Genomic DNA, 12,672 nt, shown 5'->3' with positions numbered 1-12,672 from the left:
CTTTTCCGCGTTTTACGGGAACGTTGCGAATTTTTGGCTCTAATCGAGGGTACTTGTTGCCTAATTTGAGAGGCTTTGTAGGAGGTACAGTCGGGATGATTAGAGTTCACGTGTGAATCTATCGCCGGATTGTTGTTTTTTTTTCTTTCTATAGGCATGGATCTGAAGTTTGATCATGATTTTTTTAATCAGTGTAGATTATCAAATTTTGTTTCTTAACATCGTGGCTATGTGGCTTTTCAATGGCTAGAAAGATTCTTAGAGTAGAAAGAAAGTATTTAGTCGTATGAGGTGAAGCGATTAGAATGATTACAATGCTTTTAGAAATGGGTTTTACAAGTTTGACAATAGTTTGTTTGCATAGTGGAAGGTTTGAAGAGAGATGAGGGGGGATGAAAAATGCTCTATTATCTTTTTTTCTTCTTAAGTTTCCACAAGACTTTTCGATATATCAAACTGTAAATGTAAAAGTAAAACGTAGAATGATTGTACCATAGAAGTTCATTTTATGAATTTACGTTAATAATAATTGACAAATTACTCAAATGATATTATATACACTACTCCATAAAATCATGATATTTTCTATAATAGTAAATTAACTTTAAAAAACTTACACATTTTCCTGTAAAACTACACTCAGATGTAATTCATTTCCCAAACAATTACCACCCTATGTATAGTAACTACACTCCTATCCACTGAACTCTTTTTCTGGTCATAAATCATAGCGGATCCAAAAAGAAGGCTCTTTCGTTTCAACTAATACCATCATTCTGCGCAGCTTTCATCGTGCAAAGAACACCTGCTGCCCCTCTCCATCCTCCAATCTGTTTTTTCACCACGAAAATCGCAGTTGCAGAGCCAAGCTTTCGCTCCGCGATCGATAATCCCTCGACTCGACAACTCCCGACCAATTAAAATGAATTTGCCGAAACAGAAAAGCAAACGTGGTATCAATGTACATGCGTGAATTTCCACGCACGAATAGCTCGGTAACTGAAGAGAAATTGTAAACGGGTTAACCAGGGGTTGCATTAATTTGCGTACGAGTCGAGTCGAGGTTCGAATAAATCGACAAGCCTGGTTTAATCGATGTTAGAGAGTAAAACGACTAGTAGAGAGGAGGAAGGCTCGATCGATTTCCATCTGGAGAGCTTACCGAAAGCATGGAACGAGGGTATGGGGTACTTCATCTCCTCCGGTGAAGTGTCAGCACGAGTGTCGTAGGAATCGACGCAGCCAATGGTCCTGAACGAGACCACTTAGTCCCGACGGGTCACCCTCCAGAACGACGAGACCATATCGTAGAAACGACATACTCCTTCTTCGTTCAAACGTCGATTCCCACGATTGGTATTAACGTTAGGACGATCGTTCTCGAGTCGACGTTCGAGTAATTTGGATACAATGAAATTCTCCGTGGTGAAATGAAATTAATTGGAATTAAGATTTGACCGGCGGTTGGTCTGGATGTTCCAATTGATGGAGGTTCTTGGAAGACTAAGCGGTTGTGTGAAACGTTGAGTCAGATAGAAGCTACATTAATTGACTCTACGCTGTATTAAAAGTAGAGAAAATTGATGATGGTGCAAGCATTATTATTTAAATTTATCTTGATATTTATACATTGCGTATGTTTATTCATTTAATAAGAAATTGAAGGATTAACAAATTTACAGGGTGGATATATTATGCGAAAATAGGTGAAATATTCAAAGTAAAGTACATTCCTATTTATTGTGATATTTAGAAAATTGAACAGATCGCGATAGAGATACAGGGAAAGAGGAAGTTCTAATAATAAATTCTAATAAATAAAATGATTTACAGAAGGGTGAAAATATTTGTTTGAAAAGAAAAAGCTTTATGAAATTGTACGTGTCATATATCATACTTTGATACAAACGCTCATCTTTTTACATTAGATTTATAATGTACTGTACGTGAAACATGAAAAGATAATTTCATTAAGATCAAAAAGCAATATTGGATTCCTAAATGTCGAGAAGTTATTCCTTGATCGTTTCTTCTCTTTGACGCGGTATTCATTCGAAATGAATAAAAAAGGAGAAGAAACCGTGTCAATCGAAAGATGTTCCGTGGAGAACGCCTCTCACGTCGTTCGACATCCTTTGCTCGTTAACTTAATTTCGAGTAATTAGAAGTACGGCTACTGTCGACAACTTTTACCGCGTCTTCATTCGACCTAATTTCGCGGCCACCGCTTTTCTTCTGTTTTCCCTCTTGAATTTCGTGTTTCGTCAGACCATGCTCTTTCGTTTTCGTGCACCCTTAATCTAAATTCTAGTCCTACCCGAATGAACAATATTCTACGAAACCTAGAATGAAATCAATTTCAATATTTGTTCGCATATATGGGACAAACCTGTTCAATATTCCAGCGTATAAATGTATTAAAATAAAATAATAAAATATGTCGAGTATATTTTGCATTTGTTTCATGAAATTTCTCGTATTGTAACGCTGCGAATTTTGGAAATGTTATACTATTTACGCTACATAAGAGCGTAAATTTCAAATATTTTAACAAATAATTATGTATCATGTATTTTTTTCGCAATATTTTCACAGGTTATGTGAAATAGCGAATATAGTTTATAGGAAACATTCGTATTTCTGTAGAATACGTAATATACACTAACTTTATGGAAGTATTCGAATATTCAACATGGACAAATTTTATGAATATATTATGTGCGTGAAAAGAAACTTTTGTAAATTGTATTTTTAATTTTATTAAACATTTTAAGATTCTCTTTGAAACGGGGCACGACTGTCATAATTACAGTGATAGCATTTGGAACCAATCCGGTAATGTATATAAAGTTACAATGTATTTATTGCAACCATTTACTTAATAAAAAACTGCTACATATATATTATAAATATCCTTATTAATCACCTTAAACATGTAATTAATAGTAAAGGTGGATCCATTAAATATTAAGGTTTATTGATGTAATGGGTAATTGACTTTTTATTATATATACTTCTGTGATTTTTATGAAGTGTATATTTGCAATAAATATCTTGTGACTTCTATATGTAGTTTCGGGTTTGTTTCAAATTTTACCAATGTAATCATGATAATTTATATCATGTCGTATGTTATAGAAAATATTTCATATAACACATACAGTAGGATTCAGAATAAGTTTTCACAAGTGTTCGAATACTTTCGTGAGCCTGTATATTTAGTACATTCAGAACATTCGATTTTTAAAGGTAATGGTTGCTTAACTGTTGCAAATGAAACGAGATTTCAAGCAATTTGTCCGAATATTACTGGTAGCATATTCGGTTAACAACGTTACCTTGTGCTCGGTTTCGTTTCTATCGATCAGTTGCGAATCATGCAGGGAACAGCGTCGGAATGGAAAGTCACGAGACTTTGGTTATCGTTGGCGAGGCTTGAAGCACGGTTTACGTGACACGAACTAGCGTGCACCGACGTGGCTCGTTCTATAAAACAACGGAGACGGAATTAGCCGTGAACGGCCGTGAAAAATGCGCCGAACGGAAATATACCAGGCCAAGAATAATCCACGAAGGTGCGCCATTTTGGAGGAGTTGACTCTTCGTGTAATTGATTTCTGTTGTGTGCTGTCGTTAGGTCGTTGGCGCTTTTGCGAAACACCTGTTCTCTAACACCTGGCGCTTCTTATTGCTATATAGTATACTATATTTTTGTATACTGTACAATTTTTAACATTTAACACTTATCATTATTTTGTTCTAAATTGTCATATTTTGTATATACTGGTTAAGACGATACAATTTTGAATATGAAATTTACGAACTTTTTTTAGTAGGTTTGGACTGAGGATTTTTGTACGTTTTTCTATAAACACTCTTTTCATCTTCTTCTTTTTCCGCTTGTTCGACTTACCGTGTTCTAGAAAATTAACGGCCAGCGTTCCTTATTGTTCTTTCGAAGATCGTAACACAATCTTAGAATTTAAATAATTCTGTGTTGTAATAGAAGAGAAGTTAGGGTTAAAGAAATCCGGGGTTTCAATGTGCAACGAGTTTCCAGATCTTGGGATAAGAATAATTAATTATTCCAACTCTCAATGCAGATTCCATTCAGATAAAATTGTAATCAATTATGTAACCTTTTATTTACAATCCTTTGTAAACTATATTTTTCTAGTATGATTCAGCTATAAATTTACACTTTAAATGTTTTAGTTCATTTTTTCTAATATACAGAATTTTCAGATATAATCAATTCCATCTTACATTTTGCTCAAACACAATTACTTTATAAAATAATTTATCAATTATCATTGTTTACCATTTTCTCTCCTTTAAAACGTCAAATATTTATAATCCACTTCATTAATACCATCATGTATTAAAGTTTTAATACCCAATAAATACAAAATTTGAATACGTCTTACAATTTTTACATTTTTATGTATAACATACAATTTTACATATAAAATTTTATGTATTAATTAAATAATATTAATAAAATATATTTTACCATATATTTCCAAGCATTTAGAATGCATTTCCATGCTCTTTCTCAGACAAATTTCCATTTTTTGTCGTGGAAACGACATTTCCGAGTAGACGAATATCTAAAGTGTCTCGCAGTTCTTGCGGTCGTGAAACAAAGATGGTAGGAGGCGGCAACGAAAGCGAATCTCGCGTGTTTCCCCGGAAACGGCACTTCGAGATCCTTCACGTAGAAGACTTTCGAGACTGTCTGAGATCATAGGGTGGGCCCTTTTATAGCTCACTCTCAAAAAGTACGCATTACCCTTGAGTAACGACGTGAAGTATCACGCAAGGGTACGTCACACGGTTGTAAGAAGCAGCCACAATGAATGACAACAACGATAAAAATATTTCTCAGCGATGTGTTTCGAAGAAACTTTAGAACAATATAGATTAATAGAATAACGAAACGATGGATGCTATAGTATAAGAGTATAGGGATATAAGCGCACAGAAGCATAAAAATATAGTAGTCCGATAAAATATACAATAGCAGCTACAATAATATTATAGGAATGCAATCATAAAAAAAGAATATAAACTGCGTTATTATTATATAGAAATATGAAAATAACCATAGGTATTTTTATATTTCTATCTATATAGTAATCTAACATTACGTAATAAAAATGCACTAACATAACAAATTGATAATTCAGTTTCCATTAATATATGTTTTCAACACTAATAAGTATATACTAATTTAACAATATGATTATTCGATAATAAAACGAAATAGATTAATCTTTTCCCCTCGACACCACGATTACCATAGACAAAACAAATAATAAATTTTCAATTCAAACAGCTCGATATGTTTCCAATTATTAGATGGATCATTAATTTAGATCATTTTGATAGAACCGAAATTCTACGGCGTGTAAATTATTCCACGACCGCATCAGGATAAACGCATTCGTGTGGTCGCGAAGTTCTCCACTCCAGAGATTGTTGAACGAGAAATTCAATTTGGAAGTTAACAAACCCAGCCGGATTAAGCCGCAGCTAATTCTGTGTCGTAGCATCGGTGAACAGTGCGCTACTTTGGTTCGTTGATTTGCACACGCATGCGTGTGTGCCCTATCGCTTTAATTCATTCCCATTTGTACCTTTGTATCTGTGGTTCATAAATTATCGGGTTAATTAATATTCAGACCTGATTGCACATGGATCGGCGGCCGTTCGACAAGTTGCCATAGTTACCAATTCTCGTTCTCACGAGTTCTTAATCAGCACCATCCTTCGAAAATTCATCCCAAAGATTTGGATAACCATGAAATTAAGAGTGAACAAAACAAATTCATCTTGGACGTTTTTCATGTAAATACAATACAGCTTATTTTTTATTGTAGTGACATAATGTATTAAAAAATTGGAGACTCACAAATAAAGAAATTATTAGTATAGTAAAAAGTGACAAGTTAAATTAGAACGTTACAGTTCCTATAGAGTAAAAAATCATAGAGGATTTCATTTGTAAACAGTTTTTATACGTTCCTGAATATTAAAATGTTTGCGTGAATGATTTACATTAATTGCATAATATGTGAATATGTGAATTATCGACCAAGTTTTCTATATTTTTACTTTTTGCTTATGAAAACTATACAAATGTTTTGGTTTTAGAGTTATATGATATAGTGTCCTTTTTAGTACTCTTTGTTAGAAGATTGAAGTAACATTTCACAGGGTGTCTCATTATTGGCATACGAGCACATTCACGTATATTGTCACAGGTGTGTCTCCCATTCATCAGTACCATTTGTCCGTCAATCTACCGTTAATCAATCCTCTCGATCGATCTTTCCCTCAGTATGGTTATTGCAGTAGTCACGTGTTTCGTCCTTGAACTTTAAATCATTTTGAATAATGTGAAAATTCGTTATTTGAACTTCTTAATGTAATAAATTTTAAGGTAAATTTTCTGAAAAAATCACATGTATCTATCGTTGAAAAATCCTCCAATACTCAAAACATATTTCAAATATGCTGCTATCTGTCGTAATCCTTCATTAGTTTCACAATACCGCACATATCTCATAGTTTGCATTCTCCGCTTTTCACAAGATCGCAGACAGACACCAAACAACCAAAAAGTCTGTTTAAATTACTACACACGAATAACACTCACAAAAATCACTCATTAATTCCTCGAGCGTATTTCTCAAGCGGAAAATGACAGACCGCAAGTTCTTCAGAGCTGTTATAGTTTTCCCATTTTCACATGCCTCGTCGACGAACCTTTGTTCTCTCTTTGTGTATTCGTCAACGAACCGTCTCGCGGCGCATAAACTAACGCTGTTCCCTTGTTTTTCCGCTGTTTCCTTCCTTCCTTCCCACCTTCTTCACACCTCGTGGACACAAGGTGCAGACGAGATTTTCGCGCGAGAAATTCACGTTGATGCAGGAAGTAAGCAGCCTCTGGTATTTGTTTTTTCTGCGAATCGTTGGGAAAGAGCACAGGGGATGTTAATGTGAGACAAAAATTATCTTTTAACTTTGCTGCATTTTTTAAAATAATTTTACATTCAATCACGTTTTCCTTACGGTTAACGAGTTTGTTAACGCATTGTTTACTTGAGACGTTTTCTATTTTATATATTTTCCAAAAATATGCAAGAATCGGAATAAAGTATATTTTACGATATAGCATAAAAAATGTGCCAAGTTGTTGTTGATATCTATAACTTTTCATTTTGAGTTTGTATTGTTCTCAAAATGTTAAAAGTCTTTTTGCTTATTAAAAAGAATAAAATTGTGACGTGAGAAAAACGACATCAGTAGCAGGATTGCAATAAGCACGTGTTCGTAAATACCTGAATTTACATACAAATTTGCAGTCTAATTTTATAAATGAAGTGGTTCTTGATTTGATACTTTGCTGACATCTTTCTTACAACGATAGTTCATAAAATATTTCTATCAATTGTTACTAATTACCTAAAAAATTTGAAACACAAAAGTTCCTCGCTTATAACCTAAGTATGATACTATATAACACGTTTACTGCCCGTCTTCATACTAACCCACGTTTTAACCTGCCTCTCCTTACAAACTCGTTTAAAATCTTGCTCATTAATTTAATGCGAACTTCATCTACACGAACTAATCCCTTCACCGTCCGTTTTACGCTCACCTACCCCAACTCCATCAAACTAACTTCGCGAAACATACAGTATCAAAGAAAAAGAAGGGAAAAAGAAGGAGAAAAGAAAGGAAGTGTAGAGTATCAATATGCAGCAGCTCGTGTGTTAAAGTCTCCAGCGAGCACGCGTTTTCGTGAAAAAAAAAAGAAAAGCCAAGAAGTCATTAACAGTACGCGAGACGACGAGGGAATGCGCGCACTGCTCGCAGTTTCTAGCATCCCAGAAGCGCGCGTCCTTCCATTCTTCGACTCGATAGCGTAGCCGGCGTGTGGACCTGTTGTCGAAGGCCAAGCACAAAGCCACCCCCGTCGCTCGCGTTTCCGGGTCAGAGTTCAACGTACGTAACCAGCGAAGGGAAGTGGGAGAGTTAAACACGCGCACACTCGCTCGCGCTCGCGCCAAGGGAACGAATCACACATTCGTCAGGAACCGAGGACTGATCAAAGAATATCGCGCGAACACTCATGCGTTTCGACAACGTATCGTACCAGCATAATGGCATCTGTCCTCTTTCTTTTTTCTTTTTCTTCTTGCTTTTTTGCGTTCTCTTTCTTTCTTTCTATTTTGCACGTTAGCTATGTAGGCTAGCGACTTACTTGAATTCGCTTGGAAATGGACCAGCCTCCAGAGGGAGGCTTTGTTTTCTGGGGATTCTCGAGATGTTGGCAATGAGTTTTAGTATTTTAATATGCCATTTCTTGTGTCGAGAATACATTGCGAAGGTTTGTGCAAGTTGGGGTTGGTTGGATTGTTGGGTCATTGCATGAGATTGCGTGTTTATTTGCGAGCTGGGGCATGTTTTATCTTATTAGCAGACTGCGGATATTTGTGCGAATGTACATATATTTTACGCAGATAATTATTAAGGAGATGGAATCTAAATATTGATTATATTACATCAGATGTTACTCTATATTTTTCCATGTCGTATGTATCACGAACATTTTCCTACTTTTCAATTTCCTATAAATACATTAAAATTGAAATTTTATCAGCAGCAAATGCATTTATTGTTTAATTAATTAAGCGTGGAAGTTAAGATCGATCTCGACAATAAATCTGCTTTGTTATAGCCCTTGCTTTTCCCTTTCATCTTTGCAATTATAATCCTCTATCAAGGGTGACTTTTCCTTGTAAATACAAAGTCAAATATGAAAGTCATATTCGCCTCGCCACCTATGAAAATTCTAGAAGTCTCTTTCTCCATTCCTCATTCAGACAAACCATGTAGCATTTCCAAGGTAATAGTTAAGAGGCCAGCTTGCATATTTCATCAATGGCTTTAGTATTCTTTTGTGCTCTTGAATACCTTTCCTTTTTATCCTCTTTTCTCCTTTTCTCAACTATAAAAAGCGGAGATAGAAACGTTTGAACGACGCCTTCGCAGCAATCACAACAATTTCATTGTTGCAAAGCATTTGCATTCGTAAGTCTTGGAGTTTGGAAATCGAGAAGTTTTATTAGAATCGAGATTTCCCTTTTCAGATTGTGCCCGGTCGAAGAAACTTCTGTTGTCTGTCTTCTTTCTTCCTTTTCTTTCTTTTTTCTTTCTCGCAAGATATTGAACTTTTACTATTTGAACATTTTCCAGACCTTCACCCTTCCAGTTTCCTGAAATTTCTTTTAAAACCGGATGCGAACAAAGATTCTTGTATAAAATGTCACGGTAATCTGATTACTCGACAAATGGCCGTTTCTGTCGCGATTTTTGGAACTATGCTCGAGGAAATCTAATTATCGAAGCATCGTTAATTTTATGTATCGCGGGGCTCGCGGCACGCAATGAGCAGGTCGATGAACTGCGGCCTGAATTTGGTAAATTCCATGCATAATCCTGTAACCAGGAAGTACTAACAATTCAATTCCGATCGATCGTAATTCCGAAGAATTTATGCCTCCAATTGCTACTAATTATTTCGTACCGGTAAACAAAAGACGTTTCATCTTTTTGCTTTTTTCTTTCATTTATGATGAAAATTACTGTTTTATATTATTTTCTGTTATATTTTCTATCTTGTTTGGAGAATAGGCGATGTTACGAAAATGAAAATAGTTGTTGCTTAGTGGAAATGTATAAAAAATTCAAGTAGAAGTTGAATAAAACTTGAACCAAATTAGGAATTTAATATTAATAATTCTACTTATTCGAACTTTTCCACTACATACGAATTATCAAATACACACACTTTATAATTACTCAAACAAGCCATACATATTTTAATCGACTTCTCATTGCTATTTTATTTTAGCATAGTGACAACGTAAGGAAACGAGATATTATACTAATATACTCTGGCGGGGTAGCTAAACGAAGTTATCTAGTTAAAAAGAAACATGATATCTCGTTTCGTTTTTTATTAATTAATTGTTTCGTTGTAAATTCTAACATACCAAAGCCCCAAAATGGTCCGACGCGATGGTTATTAATTTTAATCCAAAAAGTAGACGATGTCAATGTGTCAATGAAAGCTACTGTTTATCGGAAAGCATGTTTAGTAACCTTGTTATTACGATATTATCAAAGCCACGTTGCACTTCAAACGTAGCCACGAGAAGTTTTCACTTTTATTTGTCGTAAAGTCGACCTGGAATCTGCAACCCCTTTCACGTGGTCGAGATTAACTCGTTTCTCTATTCCTTTAACCGCGTTCGCCGTATCCTTTGAAATGATCCAGTAGAAAAGCCATTTTCCTCCGATTCAGCGTGTTTCCACAGTTACCTTTTTTGCCGGTTTTATATGTAACTCGATATCGTGTATGTGTGTGCAAGTGGTCCATGAATAGAAAGCAACGACTTTGCAAATGTGAATAGTGATGGAGGGCGGCAGGCTACAGATCATGCTGATTCAGTAGCAGTTTAATTCGAAGAAATATCGGTTGAAATAGCGTCTCCTCAGGATTCGTTCAAAATCTTATCAAAGGTGGTCTGGTTTGAGCTGAAACGAACCCGATGTCGATGGAATAATAAATGAATAAATAAATTTTTAAACTACGATCAATCGAGTTATGTTTTGACACATTAATGGAGCAGCGAAGTTTCTATTACTAAAAAGCAAGATTTCGTGCGATGAGCGAAATTATCGACAATTTTTGAAGAGATTTGAATAGTACGATATGGGAAAATGATAGGATTTGAGAAGCGTCTGACAACAATGACATATCGTTGGAAGTCTGGAGGAGAAAAGTGTAGAGCTTTAGTGTGCGTTTCCTTATGAAATCTTGAAAATTCTGTATTGTGAAATTTTTGAGATGTTATTGAAAGTCGAGAGGAGAATTGTTCAGCTAGATCTTCGTTTTTTAACAAAATAGTGAGAATTCAATTCAGCGAGACAGATTTCTGGCGATATTTGAGATATCGTGGGTAGTGGGAAGGAGAAATATTAAAAAGTCTTCGCTATGGTGTGAAATCTCGACAAATTTCAAATAATAAACTAGACTGCTGTGCTGAAAGAAGAGGAGCGAAGAATTTTTCATTTAATTCTAGCAAAGCTCGACGGCCTTCCTATCGCAGGTTTTTAAAGAAAGCAAGAGGCAAAACTATGTGAAAATATATTTACAAATCCTTAACAAAAATTCACATATTATAATTGACATTTGTCATATAAATCCTGAAAATGCAGAAAGTCAGTTCTAGCCAATTTGAAACAAAAATTCGATCAAATAAAATTCAAAATATTTCGTTTCTAAAATTTCACCCCCTATATCAATCAAAAATACAATATTCTGGAAATCCACTATCTACTATAAATATACCACATGATACCTGCTCTATTGACACACCTTTCATATCCTTTTGCGAAACATTTATCATCACCTTCAATTTGATCTGCGATCAAAACGCTAGCTTCTTCACGGCCATGCAGTTTTATTCCCGTTGATATTTTGGCGAAACGCCTGGCTGTCAATAATAATACGTCTTACGGATCCCGCTTCATAGTCTTCGATGCAAAAGTAGCCGTCCGCATGCTTGGAGTTAATCTTGTTAGCGGACTGATTTATGCATGTGCCTTCGTTTAATTGCACGCCAGCAATGGCGTTCCATCATGAAACGATAAGAAGCATGCAGATAGCGTATGAACGTTTACGTTTCATCCAGGACTGTTCACGTAATTGTTAAAAGTTTCTTGTTATGGACAGAGAGGGGAATTCGTGGAAGTTGGAGCAACCCTTGGAGGCATTCCAAGCGAGATTGACTCGATCGCCGCAGTTTAAAAAGCTATCACGAGCAACCTTTTTCTTCGCATACACACGTATCGTCGATATTCTTCATCTCCATTACGCGTGCAGCTGGCAATCGTTACATTTTTCCTCGTGAACTTCCTTCGGCCTGCTCCTCCCCTGTGACCAGTATTAGGTTCTCTTCTTTGTGTGGTGTGTTGAGAAATGTCGATATTTTAGTATACTCTTAACGGAGATCTGTAGAGCCAATATTTGCACTTCTTATGCTTCGTAATTCTGAAAGAGCTTCCTGAAAGCTTTCCGGTGTGCTTTTAAAATTTGTAGAGATATCCTTGGATTTTATTATTACGTTTTTTAGTGGGCTGCATTTAACATGGATATAAGAAAGAAGCTCCTCAACGGTGTTTCTTTTTTTCTTTTTTAATATCTCTGTATCCGATAGTTTGAATCAACTAAAAACGTAAAAGCAAAATACAGGACTTTCTATTATATCGTTATTTTTCTGTCGTACCTTAACATTGACGATATTCGTGAACTGAATACGTTTTTAATCTCTTCATGAAGATCACGAACGAACAATATAAAACTTACTTTCTTATCACGCAATAGGTAACTTACTAAATATATATACATATATATAGTTTCATAATCTAACTACAAATAACTGTTTTATCACCATCTTCAGAATAGTTCCAAAATCACGTCTAGACTACTCATAATGGCGATCTAGTAGATCGACGCGAGGATCGTTTTGTTCTTTTTGACGAGAGAGTTGAGATATATCAGCGAACGAAGAAAAAACCTTGGACTCAGGGTCG

The 12,672-nt window shown here is 35.4% G+C and overlaps 1 protein-coding gene and 1 long non-coding RNA gene across 8 annotated transcripts in view; both read left to right on the top strand.

Moving 5' to 3' along the window:
- Positions 1 to 12,672, top strand: part of LOC126916656 (phosphatase and actin regulator 4B) — a 356,259-nt gene that overhangs the window by 139,039 nt on the left and 204,548 nt on the right. The gene's annotated exons all lie outside the window — the stretch shown is intronic.
- Positions 1 to 12,672, top strand: part of LOC126916666 (uncharacterized) — a 120,750-nt gene that overhangs the window by 6,036 nt on the left and 102,042 nt on the right. The window lies entirely within an intron of this gene.

Source organism: Bombus affinis, chromosome 5, assembly GCF_024516045.1.
Source record: "Bombus affinis isolate iyBomAffi1 chromosome 5, iyBomAffi1.2, whole genome shotgun sequence".
In the NCBI taxonomy this organism is placed as follows: domain Eukaryota; kingdom Metazoa; phylum Arthropoda; class Insecta; order Hymenoptera; family Apidae; genus Bombus; species Bombus affinis.
Note: the sequence above shows the minus strand (reverse complement) of the source record. Positions and strands in the feature narration are given on the sequence as shown.